Source organism: Meles meles, chromosome X (assembly GCF_922984935.1).
Source record: "Meles meles chromosome X, mMelMel3.1 paternal haplotype, whole genome shotgun sequence".
Lineage (NCBI taxonomy): Eukaryota > Metazoa > Chordata > Mammalia > Carnivora > Mustelidae > Meles > Meles meles.
The window spans coordinates 87442151-87458141 of NC_060087.1; the positions used below are offsets into that span (position 1 = coordinate 87442151).

General features: G+C 37.9%; 1 protein-coding gene across 1 annotated transcript in view; it reads left to right on the forward strand.

Moving 5' to 3' along the window:
- IL1RAPL2 (interleukin 1 receptor accessory protein like 2) overlaps window positions 1-15991 on the forward strand; it is a 706648-nt gene that overhangs the window by 23556 nt on the left and 667101 nt on the right. The gene's annotated exons all lie outside the window — the stretch shown is intronic.

Sequence of the window (15991 nt, forward strand, 5' to 3'; positions counted from 1 at the left end):
CACCAGCTTGCATTCCCACCAACAGTGGAGGAGGGTTCCCCTTTCTCCACATCCTCTCCAGCATCTGTCATTTCCTGACTTGTTAATTTTAGCCATTCTGACTGGTGTGAGGTGATATCTCATTGTGGTTTTGATTTGTATTTCCCTGATGCCGAGTGACGTGGAGCACTTTTTCATGTGTCTGTTGGCCATCTGGATGTCTTCTTTGCAGAAATGTCTGTTCATGTCCTCTGCCCATTTCTTGATTGGATTGTTTGTTCTTTGGGTGTTGAGTTTGCTAAGTTCCTTATAGATTTTGGATACTAGCCCTTTATCTGATATGTCGTTTGCAAATATCTTCTCCCATTCTGTCAGTTGTCTTTTGGTTTTGTTAACTGTTTCCTTTGCTGTGCAAAAGCTTTTGATCTTGATGAAATCCCAATAGTTCATTTTCGCCCTTGCTTCCCTTGCCTTTGCCGTTGTTCCTAGGAAGATGTTGCTACGGCTGAGGTCGAAGAGGTTGCTGCCTGCATTCTCCTCAAGGATTTTGATGGATTCCTTTCTCACATTGAGGTCCTTCATCCATTTGGAGTCTATTTTCGTGTGTGGTGTAAGGAAGTGGTCCAATTTCATTTTTCTGCATGTGGCTGTCCAATTTTCCCAGCACCATTTATCGAAGAGGCTGTCTTTTTTCCATTGGACATTCTTTCCTGCTTTATCGAAGATTAGTTGACCATAGAGTTGAGGGTCGATTTCTGGGCTCTCTATTCTGTTCCACTGATCTATGTGTCTATTTTTGTGCCAGTACCATGCTGTCTTGATGATGACAGCTTTGTAATAGAGCTTGAAGTCCGGAATTGTGATGCCACCAACTTTGGCTTTGTTCTTCAATATTCCTTTGGCTATTCGAGGTCTTTTCTGGTTCCATATAAATTTTAGGATTATTTGTTCCATTTCTTTGAAAAAAATGGATGGTATTTTGATAGGGATTGCATTAAATGTGTAGATTGCTTTAGGTAGCATAGACATTTTCACAATATTTATTCTTCCAATCCAGGAGCATGGAACATTTTTCCATTTTTTTGTGTCTTCCTCAATTTCTTTCATGAGTACTTTATAATTTTCTGTGTATAGATTCTTAGTCTCTTTGGTTAGGTTTATTCCTAGGTATCTTATAGTTTTGGGTACAATTTGGACAGCAAATTCTTAACAAATTTTCATAAAATGGGACTTTCGTTTACTATGTATGCTCACATAATTTATAAAAGTTTATAATTCATTTTTTCCTCAACTCCATCCCTATCTTAGGGTCTTATATTAATGATTTTTTTTCATAAAGTCAGTTGGCTCAATGGTCTTAATATCTGCCCATGAAAATGGCCTAAAGTATCACTTAGGCCAAGGTCTCTTTTTGTTGATAGAAATAGCTTCAGATGCTCCTGGGAGATCTCTTAGCAAATGAGCTACGATTAAAATTTTTCACATAATTTGCAGTATGAGCTTGAGTCTACTGTATCTAAATATTCAGCATGCAACCCTGTAAACACATGGTCATCCTCAGTTCCTAGGTGCTTTACAGGGAAGATATCACAGATACAATTCTTTCTTGCAAGAAGTTTACTGTGAAAAGTAATCTGTTTTATACTTAGGGATTCCATAATATGTCCTTCCTTCCCCTTCTGCCCTGGTGCTACGATCTAGGATCTAGAATCTCAGAGACTGCATTAGGTATTGAAGTAGATATTGACCTTTAAACCAATGACCTTTAAACCACTTTTCAATTCTGCCATTTTGGGAGTCTCTGATCTTGCACACCAGAGACCTACACTCTATTTTTTGATTTTAACTTCTTGGAAATGCAGATCCTTCCTATTTTTGTCTCATGTGGACTTTGATGCCAAAGCTATGCCACCTTTTCATCAAAAGCACTTCGAAACCCCTGGTGAGGCCTCATTGATCAAAAGGCCAGGAGAACAAGGTGGTGTATAAATAATCTTCTTGATGCTCTAAGCATCACTTTTGTACTTGTATGTTTCGAGTGGGAAGTGTTGGGGAAGCAAGTGGTGAGTTTAGTTTCTGTTTATGGTGGGCAAAAACTCCAGGATATTGGCAGAAATTCTCATCACATCCTTAGTGATACCTACTTGGGTATCTCTTGGCAAATTGAGAAAACGATGGTAATTCAGCTTCAGTGACTGACATTATATTCTTTAGGGTACAGTTACTCTTTTCCTACTTTCCTCCTCTCTACCCCCACCCTCATTAAATCCTGTCAGTCTAAAATAGATCTCTTTCCTCCTTCTGATTCATTTTTTTTCATTTTCACAGATTTAAAATTTTATTTCCAAGGCATCAGTTCACTGTACAAATGTTTTATACTGATAATGAATTATCAAATTAATTATTGCTTATTTTCCCTGCCCTGCTTATATCCCCAGACTTGCTACCCCTCTCCTCTAACCCCATTCTCCTACTCTGAGCAATATTGTAATGCAGTGTGTATCCTTGAATACCTTCTCTCTATTCTTTTTTTTCTCATTGTTTTATAAAATAAAAGAAGAGTTACACATTTCTCTACATTTTCTTTTCTTAGTAAAAATATATAGTAGGAATTTTTCCAAGTCAACTGATAGTTAACTCATCCTTTTAAGTATATAATATTCTGTGTTGTTTTATAATCTATGATACCACAATTTAGTCAATAATTTTCCTATTTATTTGCATGTATTTTGTTTCCAGTTTTTTGTCCCTATAACATGTGTTTTAATAAAAGACCCCTTCATTTGCCTTTATTTTTTAAATTAAATTAACTTAATTTAATTTTTTTCAGTGTTCCAAAATTCACTGTTTATGTACCACACCTAGTGCTCCTTGCCTTTAAATAAATTTACAAATTTTAGAACAGGTTTAGATTTATAGAATTATTGCAAAGATAGTACAGTAGGTTCCTGTATACCCTGCACCCATTTCCCTATTATCAACATCTTACATGATTATGGATCACTTGTTACAATTAATGAAGTAATAGTGGTAAATTATTATTAACGGAAGTCCATACTTATTCAGAGTTCCTCAGATTTTCTTAATGTCTTTTTGCTATTCTAGGATCCCATTTGGGATAATGTATTACATTTAGTTGTTAGGTCTCCTTAAGTTCCTTTTGGCTGTTGGAGTTTTTCAGACTTTCCTTATTTCTTATGACCTTGAGAGTTTTAATAGTACTGTTCAAATATTTCACAGAATGTCCCTCAGTTGCAATTTATCTGATATGTGTTTCATAGTTAGACAGGGTTTATGTGTTTTTTGGGGGGAAGACCACAGATGTAAAATATTCTCCTTATATCAAGGATAGAGAGTTTCAGTTTGCCTTATCACTTATTTATTTATTTATTATTTTTAAAAAATATTTTATTTATTTGATAGAGAGAGATATCACGAGTAGGCAGAGAGGCAGGCAGAGAAACAGGGAAGAAGCAGGCTCCCTGCTGAGCAGAGAGCCCAATGTGGGGCTCGATCCCAGGACCCTGAGATCATGACCTAAGCCGAAGGCAGAGGCTTTAACCTACTGAGCCACCCAGGCGCCCCTGCCTTATCACTTTTGATACTGACATTGATCACCTGGATTGAGGTTGTATTTGTCTTTCTCAACAGTGAAGTTACTTTTTTCCTCTTTTTTTTCATACTCTCCTCTTTGGAAGGAAGTAGTTATTCACAGCCATAATTAAGGAGTGGGGAGTTATGATCCACCTCATCAAGAGCAGAGTACCACATAAAATTGTTTATAATTCTTCTGCATAGGATATTTGTCTCTTTACTCCTATTTATTTAATCAGTATGAGCTCATGGATATTTATATTATACATTAGGTAATAACCCAATGCTACTTTATTTTCTAGCTCAAATTCTTCTACTTCTGTCCATCAGAGTTCTTTCAGTTGGCATATCTGTCCCTTTGACATAGCTTCATCATTGTGTGTGTGTATTTTGAGCATTTATTTATATTTCAGCGCTATAAGATGCTCCAGGCTTATCTTACATATTTCTTGTCCCAGTCCTATTCCTGCCCCAGCCATTTCTCCAAGGAGCCCTCATTCCTTTTAATGGAGAATGGCATTAGAAACCAAGATTTCCATGCTAAATATGCTCATTGCTACGGGGGTGTGATTGCTTCGAGGCCTTCTCAGTTTACAGCCTATTTGCTTTTAAACAAAGCCTTGTAGTAGTTCATGCACAAGTGGAATTTCCCAGTGCTCCTGAAATCCTTTCCTGTAAGGTGGCCCTCTCTTTCAGGTATAAATCAGACTAAATTTATATCTATTGTAGATATCATCTAAGTCTGTGGTTCTCAACTCACATGTAGATCAGTAGAAGAGAAAAGGATGATATCACACTGAGCAGAGGCTTAGATTCATGCAGTTGATCTTTTATTCATGCAATAGATCTTAGGGAGTGACTGATGGGATGACGTGATGTCACTGTCGGGATGTCAGTGACTGACATCACTGACGGGATGGGTGAAACTTTTAAATATCATACCTCATATGTGCCTTGGTAAGGAAAAAAAGAAGTTTGGGAAGCACTGTTCTAAAGGAAGAAACAGTTTTTTTGTGAACTCAGACATAGAGAAATCTATTTCAGAATGATTCAAGTGATGTAACTGGCATTTGGCTGTGTATAATAAATATGTTGTTCAGATCTAGTATTAGCCAGTGACTCCAAATATGTGCCAAGTGAGAAATTCAGTCCATATAGGAGATTTTATGCCATTGTCAAGAGAGTGACATTTATAGTGAAAAAAGGTTCTGAATTTGACATTGTCTGTATCCACCGAAAATCCCCAATTTGATATCACTTTAAGGTAATTATGAGTGATTTTTTTCTATGCATTATTGACCTCATTAAAAATTAGTCTGTTAGATGGAAGACTGTTCCATGCTCTTGGATTGGAAGAATAAACATTGTTAAAATGTCTATACTGCCTAGAGCAATCTATACTTTTAATGCCATTCCGATCAAAATTCCACCAGTATTTTTCAAAGAGCTGGAGCAAATAATCCTAAAATTTGTATGGAATCAGAAGAGACCCCGAATTGCTAAGGAAATGTTGAAAAACAAAAACAAAACTGGCGGCATCACGTTACCCGATTTCAAGCTTTACTACAAAGCTGTGATCACCAAGACAGTGTGGTACTGGCATAAAAACAGACACATAGACCAGTGGAATAGAGTGGAGAGCCCAGATATGGACCCTCAACTCTATGGTGAAATAATCTTCGACAAAACAGGAAAAAATATACAATGGAAAAAAGACAGTCTCTTCAATAAATGGTGCTGGGAAAACTGGACAGCGATATGTAGAAGAATGAAACTCGACCATTCTCTTACACCGTAAACAAAGATAAACTCGAAATGGATAAAAGACCTCAACGTGAGACAGGAATCTATCAGAATCCTAGAGGAGAACATAGGCAGTAACCTCTTCGATATCAGCCACAGCAACTTCTTTCAAGATATGTCTCCAAAGGCCAAGGAAACAAAAGCAAAAATGAACTTTTGGGACTTCATCAAGATCAAAAGTTTCTGCACAGCAAAGGAAACAGTCAACAAAACAAAAAGGCAACCCACGGAATGGGAGAAGATATTTGCAAATGATAGTACAGACAAAAGGTTGATATCCAGGATCTATAAAGAACTTCTCAAACTCAACACACACAAAACAGATAATCATATCAAAAAATGGGCAGAAGATATGAACAGACACCTCTCCAACGAAGACATACAAATGGCTATCAGACACATGAAAAAATGTTCATCATCACTAGCCATCAGAGAGATTCAAATTAAAACCACATTGAGATACCACCTGACACCAGTTAGAATGGCCAAAATTAGCAAGACAGGAACCAACGTGTGTTGGAGAGGATGTGGAGAAAGGGGAACCCTCTTACACTGTTGGTGGGAATGCAAGTTAGTGCAGCCACTTTGGAGAACAGTGTGGAGACTCCTGAAGAAATTAAGAATAGAGCTTCCCTATGACCCTGCAATTGCACTGCTGGGTATTTACCCCAAAGATACAGATGTAGTGAAAAGAAGGGCCATCTGTACCCCAATGTTTATTGCAGCAATGGCTACGGTCGCCAAACTGTGGAAAGAACCAAGATGCCCTTCAGCGGACGAATGGGTAAGGAAGATGTGGTCCATATACACAATGGAGTATTATGCCTCCTTCAGAAAGGATGAATACCCAACTTTTGTAGCAACATGGACGGGACTGGAAGAAATTATGCTGAGCGAAATAAGTCAAGCAGAGAGAGTCAAGTATCATATGGTCTCACTAATTTGTGGAGCATAACAAATAACATGGAGGACGTGGGGAGATGGAGAGGAGAGGGAGTTGAGGGAAACTGGAAGGGGAGATGAACCATGAGAGACTATGGACTCTGAAAAACAACCAGAGGGTTTTGAAGTGGCGGGGGGGGGGGGGATGGGAGGTTGAGGAACCAGGTGGTGGGTAATAGGGAGGGCACGTACTGCATGGAGCACTGGGTGTGATGCCAGAACAATGAACACTGTTATGCTGTAAATAAACAAATAAACGAATAAAAAAAATTAGTCTGTTGAGGGGTGCCTGGGTGGCTTAGTCATTGGGTGTCTGCCTTTAGCTTAGGTCATGGTCCCAGGGTCCTGGGATCAGGTCCTGGGATTGAGCCCATCATCGGGCTCCCTGCTCAGCGGGAAGCCTTCTTCTCCCTCTCCCACTTGCCCTGTTTGTGTTCCCTCTCTTGCTGTCTCTCTCTGTCAAATAAATAAATAAAAATAAAATCTTAAAAAAATAGTCTGTTGATTACAGTGTGTTTAAAAATGCAGATATGAAATATTTAGTAATATTATTCATCCATTTGAATCGTAACAAGAAAAATTTACTGTTTGTGATCTTTCTGTAGCCAATCACTCATTTTTGTGTTTTTTCATTGGCCACCCTCAAAAGTTGTTAGTTGAATTTCTCAGCATATCAGTTAAGGGTTGTGGTAATAGAGAAATGATGGAGAAGTGAGTCGTATTTTGAGAGGTAGTGTCAGTCCAAGAATTACTGTCTCCCCTGCTTCCCACCTGAATCTTTTCAGTGGAGGCACTTAGTAGGATAAAAATGACAAGAGTAATCTTATTTAACAAATCCCACATATCACTTTGCCAACAATTTGTAATGAGGGGTGACTTAAGCTGTGGATGAAGACAGATACATTTATATAATCCTGAATTTAATTCATAGATAATGAAAAGAACGATTAAGTATTATCAAACATCTATAGAAACCTGAGTGTTTGGGTATTACAATGGCCAAGTGAAGTGAACCAGTTATAGGTTCAAAAACCATTATGACCATTTACCTCTTCAACAAAGCAAAGAGAACAAGGAACCCCCTTTTTTAAAAGGGAACATTGTCCAACTATTTTTGGTCTTTAGTAATCTTTGAAATAATGAAGTTCTCAAAATCTGAATGTCTCACAGACTCTTTCTAAAGTGTTTCTTAGTGCGTTTATCCAGCCCTGAGGCTGGATACATTTGCAAGACATTTGCCTTGCTATTCATCATATTTTAGTGATTATTACTCCAACAAAACAACATCCTCAGAAAAGTTGAGGTCATAGAGGTATTTGAAACAAGAAATGTAGCAGGTTGCTAATTATTTTGAATCTGTGTAATGAGTATATGATGGTTCATTATAATGTTATTTTTATTCTTGAGTATATTTGAAATGTTCCACAATGGAAAAGAAAATAAATAATTATAAGTGCACAGTAATTTTGCCTGATATTAATGGCCCTTAAGTGATCCTGACATATAAGTGCCTGTGTAGTATATAATAAACAAGGTTTATATGCTAGTTAACAAATGTTCATTGAGCAGGTACTGTAGGATTTGCTTTATGCCATATTGCAAGGAAACCTGTGTCTTTAGAAAAGAAATGTCTACCTAAGACAAATTTTCAGGAGAGAAGACAATTTCTAATAGAAAAAATGAGAATCTGCATCTTATAGAATTAATTGAACTCAGAAAAGATCAAGATTGTATAGTAGAGTCTTGAGAAAGCGGTGATGTCTTCTCTGGTCTGCATAGACTAAGTGTGATGCAATTAGTCATGTTTTCCACCTGGTTTTGGATGTAAGTGGGAGTCCTGGTTTAACTTATTTTTTGTAGCAAATATGCATAAAGTAACACATATATAATATGAAAAGACTAATATTTCAACCTCCAAAACTTGATTATCTGCTTATTCATAAAATTACAGGTAATGTAAATACCAAAGTAGTAGTGATTATAATTTACTTACATTTCACTGAAAGTTAATTAGATATTCTTTAATATTGAGAAATAAAACTATACTGTTTTATGTTAACTATGTAATAGTTAGAAATATAAGCCACTTTATTGTACAATACCTGTGTAACTTGAACTCTATTTAGTTTGTTTATTGGAGGGGAGCAGATTTTATAGTATAGTCAGCAGATTATGTGCTTTGTAAGAACTAGTGGGTTAGACTTGATAATTATAAAATAAGAATTGATTTCAAATAATCATTGATGAGCTGGTGAATACTGGTATTTCATATATATATATATATACATATACATATATATATATCCCTTGTATCATTATACAAATTTTAGTGACCTTCTATTTTATGATTATTTTGCTCATATCAAGGTTTTAATCTGTTGCAGTAGTTGCAAATTCAAAATCTCTTCAGGGGCCAAAAAGATTTTAGGGCATTGAAGGACTACATCAGTCTCCTCAGTAATCTCATTTCCATGTTTCTCATTTTGCCAATACTGCTAGCTTCCAATTTCTATACCCCAATTCCAATAATCTATTGACCCCCAAAGTTGCAGCTCAGTGATCCTACAATTTTTTAACTGTCCTTTGATCTCTTCCCATATAGCATAGTTTTTTTTAAAAGACTTTATTTGAGACAGAGAGAGAAAGAGAATTAGAGAGAACATAAGCTGAGGGAGCTATAGGCAGGAGGAGAAGCAGCTTGCCCCCTGAGCAAGGAGTCTGATGTGGGACTTGATCCCAGGACCCTGGGATCATAACCTGAACCCAAGGCAAATACTTAACTGACTGAACCACCCAGGCGTCCCTCACCTAGTATAGTTTAAGTTTCATGATCAGTCTTTTAAAAAAAATTTTATTTTTAAATTTTTAAATAAACATATAATGTGTTTTTATCCCCAGAGGTACAGGTCTGTGACTCGCCAGGTTTACACATTTCACTGTACTCATCATAGCATATACCCTCCCTAATGTCCATATCCGCACCACACTATCCTGTCCCCACTCCCCCCAGCAACCCTCAGTCTGTTTTTTTTGACATTCTTTTATGGTTTGTCTCCCTCCCGATCCCATCTTCTTTCATTTTTTCTTTTCCTACCTGCCCAACCCCCCCGTGTTGCATCTCTATTTCCTCATATCAGGGAGATCATATGATAGTTGTCTTTCTCCGACTGACTCACTTCACTAAGCATAATACTCTCTAGTTCCATCCACATCATCGCAAATGGCAAGATTTCATTTCTTTTGATGGCTGCATAGTATTCCATTGTATATATATATACCACTTCTTCTTTATCCATTCATCTGTTGATGTACATCTAGGTTCTTTGTGTTGTTTGGCTATTGTGGACATTGCTGCCATAAACATTTGGGTGTACGTGCCCCGTTGGAGCACCACATTTGTCTTTTTAGGATATATACCCAGCAGTGCAATCACTGGGTCATAGGGTAGCTCTGTTTTCAGTTTTTTGAGGAACTTCCACACTGTTTTCCAGAGTGGCTGAACCAGCTTGCATTCCCACCAGCAGTGTAGGAGGGTTCCCCTTTCTCCGCATCCTCACCAGCATCTGTCATTTCCTGACTTGTTCATTTTAGCCATTCTGACTGGTGTGAGGTTATATCTCATTGTGGTTTTGATTTGTATTTCCCTGATGCCGAGTGATGTGGAGCACTTTTTCATGTGTCTGTTGGCCATCTGGATGTCTTCTTTGCAGAAATGTCTGTTCATGTCCTCTGCCCATTTCTTGATTGGAGTATTTGTTCTTTGGGTGTTGAGTTCACTAAGCTTTTTATAGATTTTGGACACTAGCCCTTTATCTGATATGTCGTTTGCAAATATCTTCTCCCAATCTGTCAGTTGTCTTTTGGTTTTGTTAACTGTTTCCTTTGCTGTGCAAAAGCTTTTGATCTTGATGAAATCCCAATAGTCCATTTTTGCCCTTACTTCTCTTGCCTTTGGCAATGTTCCTAGGAAGATGTTGCTGCGGCTGAGGTCGAAGAGGTTGCTGCCTATGTTCTCCTCAAGGATTTTGATGGATTCCTTTCTCACATTGAGGTCCTTCATTCATTTTGAGTCTATTTTCATGCGTGGTGTAAGGAAGTGGTCCAATTTCATTTTTATGCATGTGGCTGTCCAATTTTCCCAGCACCATTTGTTGAAGAGGCTTTTTTCCATTGGACATTCTTTCCTGCTTTGTTGAAGATTAGTTGACCATAGAGTTGAGGGTCTATTTCTGGACTCTCTATTCTGTTCCATTGATCTATATGGCTGTTTTTGTGCCAGTACCATACTGTCTTGATGATGACAGCTTTGTAATATAGCTTGAAGTCTGGAATTGTGATGCCACCAACTTTGGCTTTCTTTTCCAATATTCCTTTGGCTATTCGAAGTCTTTTCTGGTTCCATATAAATTTTAAGATTATTTGTTCTATTTCTTTGAAAAAAATGGATGGGATTTTGGTAGGGATTGCATTAAATGTGTAGATTGCTATAGGTAGCATAGACATTTTCACAATATTTGTTCTTCCAATCCATGAGCATAGAACATTTTTCCATTTCTTTGTGTCTTCCTCAATTTCTTTCATGAGTACTTTATAGTTTTCTGAGTATAGATTCTTTGCCTCTTTGGATAGGTTTATTCCTAGGTATCTTATGGTTTGGGGTGCAATTGTAAATGGGATTGACTCCTTAATTTCTCTTTCTTCTGTCTTGTTGTTGGTGTAAAGAAATGCAACTGGGGGCACCTGGGTAGCTCAGTGGGTTAAGCCTCTGTCTTCAGCTCAGGTTATGATCTCAGGGTCCTGGGATTGAGTCCCACATTGGGCTCTCTGCTCAGCAGGGTGCCTGCTTCCTCCTCTCTTTCTGCCTGCCTCTCTCCCTATTTGTGATTTCTGTCTGTCAAATAAATAAATAAAATCTTAAAAAAAAAAGAAATGCAACTGATTTCTGTGCATTGATTTTATATCCTGACACTTTACTGAATTCCTTTACAGGAATTCCTTTACTGAATTCCTGTACAAGTTCTAGCAGTTTTGGAGTGGAGTGGATACTACATATAGTATCATATCATCTGCAAAGAGTGATAGTTTGACTTCTTCTTTGCCGATTTGGATGCCTTTAATTTCTTTTTGTTGTCTGATTGCTGAGGCTAGGACTTCTAGTACTATGTTGAATAGCAGTGGTGACAATGGACATCCCTGCCATGTTCCTGACCTTAGCAGAAAACCTTTCAGTTTTTCTCCATTGAGAGTGATATTTTTGGTGGGTGTTTCATAGATGGCTTTGATAATATTGAGGTATGTGCCCTCTATACCTACACTTTGAAGAGTTTTGATCAGGAAGGGATGCTGTACTTTTTCAAATGCTTTTCAGCATCTATTGAGAGTATCATATGGTTCTTGTTCTTTCTTTTATTAATGTGTTGTATCACATTGATTGATTTGTGGATGTTGAACCAACCTTGCAGCCCTGGAATAAATCCCACATTTGTCGTGGTGAATAATCCTTTTAATGTACTGTTGGATCCTATTGGCTAATATTTTGGTGAGAATTTTCGCATCTGTGTTCATCAGGGATATTGGTCTGTAATTCTCTTTTTTGATGGGATCCTTGTCTGGTTTTGGGATCAAGGTGATGCTGGACTCATAAAATGAGTTTGGAAGTTTTCCTTCCATTTCTATTTTTTGCAACAGTTTCAGGAGAATTGGAATTGATTCTTCTTTAAATCTTTGGTATAATTCCCCTGGGAAGCCATCTGGCCCTGGACTTTTGTTTCTTTGGAGATTTTTGATGACTGTTTCAATCTCCTTACTGATTATGGGTGTGTTAAGGTTTTCAATTTCTTCCTGGCTCAGTTGTGGTAGTTTATATGTTTCTAGAAATGTATCCATTTCTTCCAGATTGTCAAATTTGTTGGCATAGAGTTGCTCATAGTATGTTCTTATAATTGTTTGTGTTTCTTTGGTGTTGCTTGTGATCTCTCCTCTTTCATTCATGATTTTATTTATTTGGGTCCTTTATCTTTTCTTTTTGATAAGTCTGGCCAGGGAGTTATCAATCTTATTAATTCTTTTGAAGAACCAGCTCCTAGTTCCGTTGATTTGTTCTATTGTTTTTTAGTTTCTATTTCATTGATTTCTGCTCTGATCTTTATGATTTCTCTTCTCCTGCTGGGTTTAGGCTTTCTTTGTTGTTCTTTCTCCAGCTCCTTTAGGTGTAGGGTTAGGTTGTGTACTTGAGACCTTTCTTGTTACTGGAGAAAGGCTTGTACCGCCATATATTTTCCTCTCAGGACTGCCTTTGTTGTGTCCCACAGATTTTGAACCATTGTGTTTTCATTATCATTTGTTTCCATGAATTTTTTCAAATCTTCTTTAATTTCCTGGTGGACCCATTCATTCTTTAGAAGGATGCTGTTTAGTCTCCATGTATTTGGGTTCTTTCCAGCTTTCCTCTTGTGATTGAGTTCTAGCTTCAGAGCATTGTGGTCTGAAAATATGCAGGGAATGATCCCAATATTTTGATACCAGTTGAGACCTGATTTAGGGCCCAGGATGTGATCTATTCTGGAGAATGGTCCATGTGCACTAGAGAAGAATGTGTATTCTGTTGCCTTGGGATAGAATGTTCTGAATATATCTGTGATGTCCATCTGGTCCAGTGTGTCATTCAAGGCCTTTATTTCCCTGTTGATCTTTTGCTTGGATGATCTGTCCATTTCAGTGAGGGGAGTGTTAATATCCCCTACTATTATTGTATTATTGTTGATGTGTTTTTTTTGATTTTGTTATTAATTGGTTTACATAGTTGGCTGCTCGCACGTTAGGGGCATAGATATTTAAAATTTTTAGATCTTCTTGTTGGACAGACCCTTTGAGTATGATATAGTGTCCTTCCTCATCTCTTATTATAGTCTTTGGCTTAAAATCTTATTGATCTGGTATAAGGATTGCCACCCCAGCTTTCTTCTGATGTCCATTAGCATGGTGCATTGTTTTCCACTGCCTCACTTTAAATCTGGGAGTGTCTTTGGGTCTAAAATGAGTTTCTTGTAGGCAGCATATTGATGGGTTTTATTTTTTTATCCAATATGATACCCTGTGTCTTTTGATTGGGGCATTTAGCCCATTAACATTCAGGGTAACTATTGAGAGATCTGAATTTAGTGCCATTGTATTGCCTGTAAGGTGACTGTTACCGTATATTGTCTCCGTTCCTTTCTGATCTACTACTTTTAGCGTCCCTCTGCTTCAAGTACCCTTTTCAATATTTCCTGTAGAGCTGGTTTGATGTTTGCAAATTATTTCAGTTTTTGTTTGTCCTGGAAGCTTTTTATCTCTCCTTCTATTTTGAGTGATAGCCTAGCTGGATATAGTATTCTTGGCTGCATGTTTTTCTTGTTTAGTGCTCTGAATATATCATGCCAGCTCTTTCTGGCCTGCCAGGTCTCTGTGGCTAAGTCTGCTGCCAATCTAATGTTTTTACCCTTGTATATTACAGACTTCTTGTCCCTGGCTGCTTTCAGGATTTTCTCTTTGTCGCTAAAACTTGTAAATTTTACTATCAGGTGATGGGTTGTGGACCTATTTTTATTGATTTTGAGGGGCATTCTTTGCATCTCCTGGATTTTGATGTTTGTTGCCTTTGTCATATTAGGGAAATTCTCTACAGTAATTCTCTCCAATATACCTCTGCTCCCCTCTCTCTTTCTTCTCCTGGAATCCCAATTATTCTAATGTTGTGTCGTCTTATGGTGTCACTTATCTTTCGAATTCTCCCCTCATGGTCCAGTAGCTGTTTGTCCCTCTTTTGCTCAGCTTCTTTATGCTCTGTCATTTGGTCTTCTATATCACTAATTCTTTCTTCTGCCTCATTTATCTGAACCGTAAGAGCTTCCATTTTTTATTGCACCTCATTAATAGCTTTTTTGATTTCAACTTGGTTAGATTTTAGTTCTTTTATTTCTCCAGAAAGGGCTTTTATATCTGCAGAGAGGTTTCTCTAATATCTTCCATGCTTTTTTCGAGCCCAGTTAGAACCTTGAGAATCGTCATTCTGAACTCTCGATCTGTCATATTACCAATGTCTGTATTGATTAGGTCCCTAGCCTTCGGTACTGCTTCTTTTTTTTTTTTATTTATTTGACAGAGAGAAATCACAACTAGGCAGAGAGGCAGGCAGAGAGAGAGGAGGAAGCAGGCTCCCCACAGAGCAGAGAGCCCGATGTGGGGCTCGATCCCAGGACCCTGAGATCATGACCTGAGCCGAAGGCAGAGGCTTTAACCCACTGAGCCACCCAAGCGCCTCTCGGTACTGCTTCTTGTTCTTCTTTTTGTGGTGAGTTTTCCCACCTTGTCATTTTGTCCAGATAAGAATATATAAAGGAGCAAATAAAATGTTAAAAGAGTGGCAAAGACCCCAGGGAAATGTGCTTTAACTTTCAGAAAGTGGTCAATTTTCTGTTTCTAGAATTGTTGCTCTTTTCTTCGATTTCCCATTGGATTTGTAGGTGTTTGCAATGTTTAGATAAGCTATCTAGCTGATCTCCTGCTACCTGATGTTGTCTCAGCCTGCTACTTCTCCACCATCTTGACTCCACCCCCATGATCAGTCTTTATAATTGGTCCTATATATATCCTCTTGATTTCCTTGACCCTTTCTCCATCTTACTTGTGAAAACCATGGTACTGTTTAAACCAACTCTCCATCTGTGCTTGCACCTGCATCCCTGCAGCTTAACTTGACTGAAGAGAAATATATAATAACTTTGACTACTCTCACTTTGAAATCTTTATCATAAACCTCAGACTCTTAATTTTGCCAAATAGCTTTACGATGTAATCATTCTTTTCAGTCTCTCACCCTCCTAGATGACTATTTTACATTGCTCTCCTCAAACATCAAACATCTCCTCCCTGTGCTTCCTATTTTACTGAAAGAATTGAAGTAATTAAAAGAGAACTTCCACTATATTCACCCACCGACTGGCATCCGTACCTGCATCCTCTGCCTTCAAGTCTGCTATCATTGCTGCTATGCACTTCACTTGTACACTAGATTCTGTCCTTATTTGCCCACTCAAGGAAATTACCTGAACATTTCTCCCATCTCTCTCCTATGTCATGGAAATTTCTATTTCTATTGGATCATTTCCATCAGCGTACAGATAGGTCAATATTTATGCTATCTAAGGAAGTCTCCTGGGTGGCTCAGTCAGTCAGGCATCTGCCTTCAGCTCAGGTTATGATCCCAGTGTATTGGGATCTAGCCCCATATCAGGCAATCTGCTCAGTGGAGTGTCTGCTTCTCCCTCTCCCACTGTGCTCTTTCCCTCTGTGTTCTTTCTCTGACTTTCTCTCAAATAAATAAAATCTTTAAAAAAGGAAGTCTTCTCAGCTCCACTTTCTCTGCCAGACACTGCCCATTTCCTTGCTTCCATTTATGGCAAAACTACTTAAAAACAAAACAAAACTGCTGTCTTCAGAGTCTTGAGTTCCTCTCCATTAATTCTCTATTAAACCCAACCCAATTAGAATTTTACTTACACTATGGCACCAAAATTGCTCATATCAAAGTCTCCAAAGTGTCAATGTTGCTAAATCCAATGGTCAGGTCAATTTTCACTCCTTCTTTTATGTAACCAGTGCATTGGCACAGCTACTCACCCCCTCCTTTTTG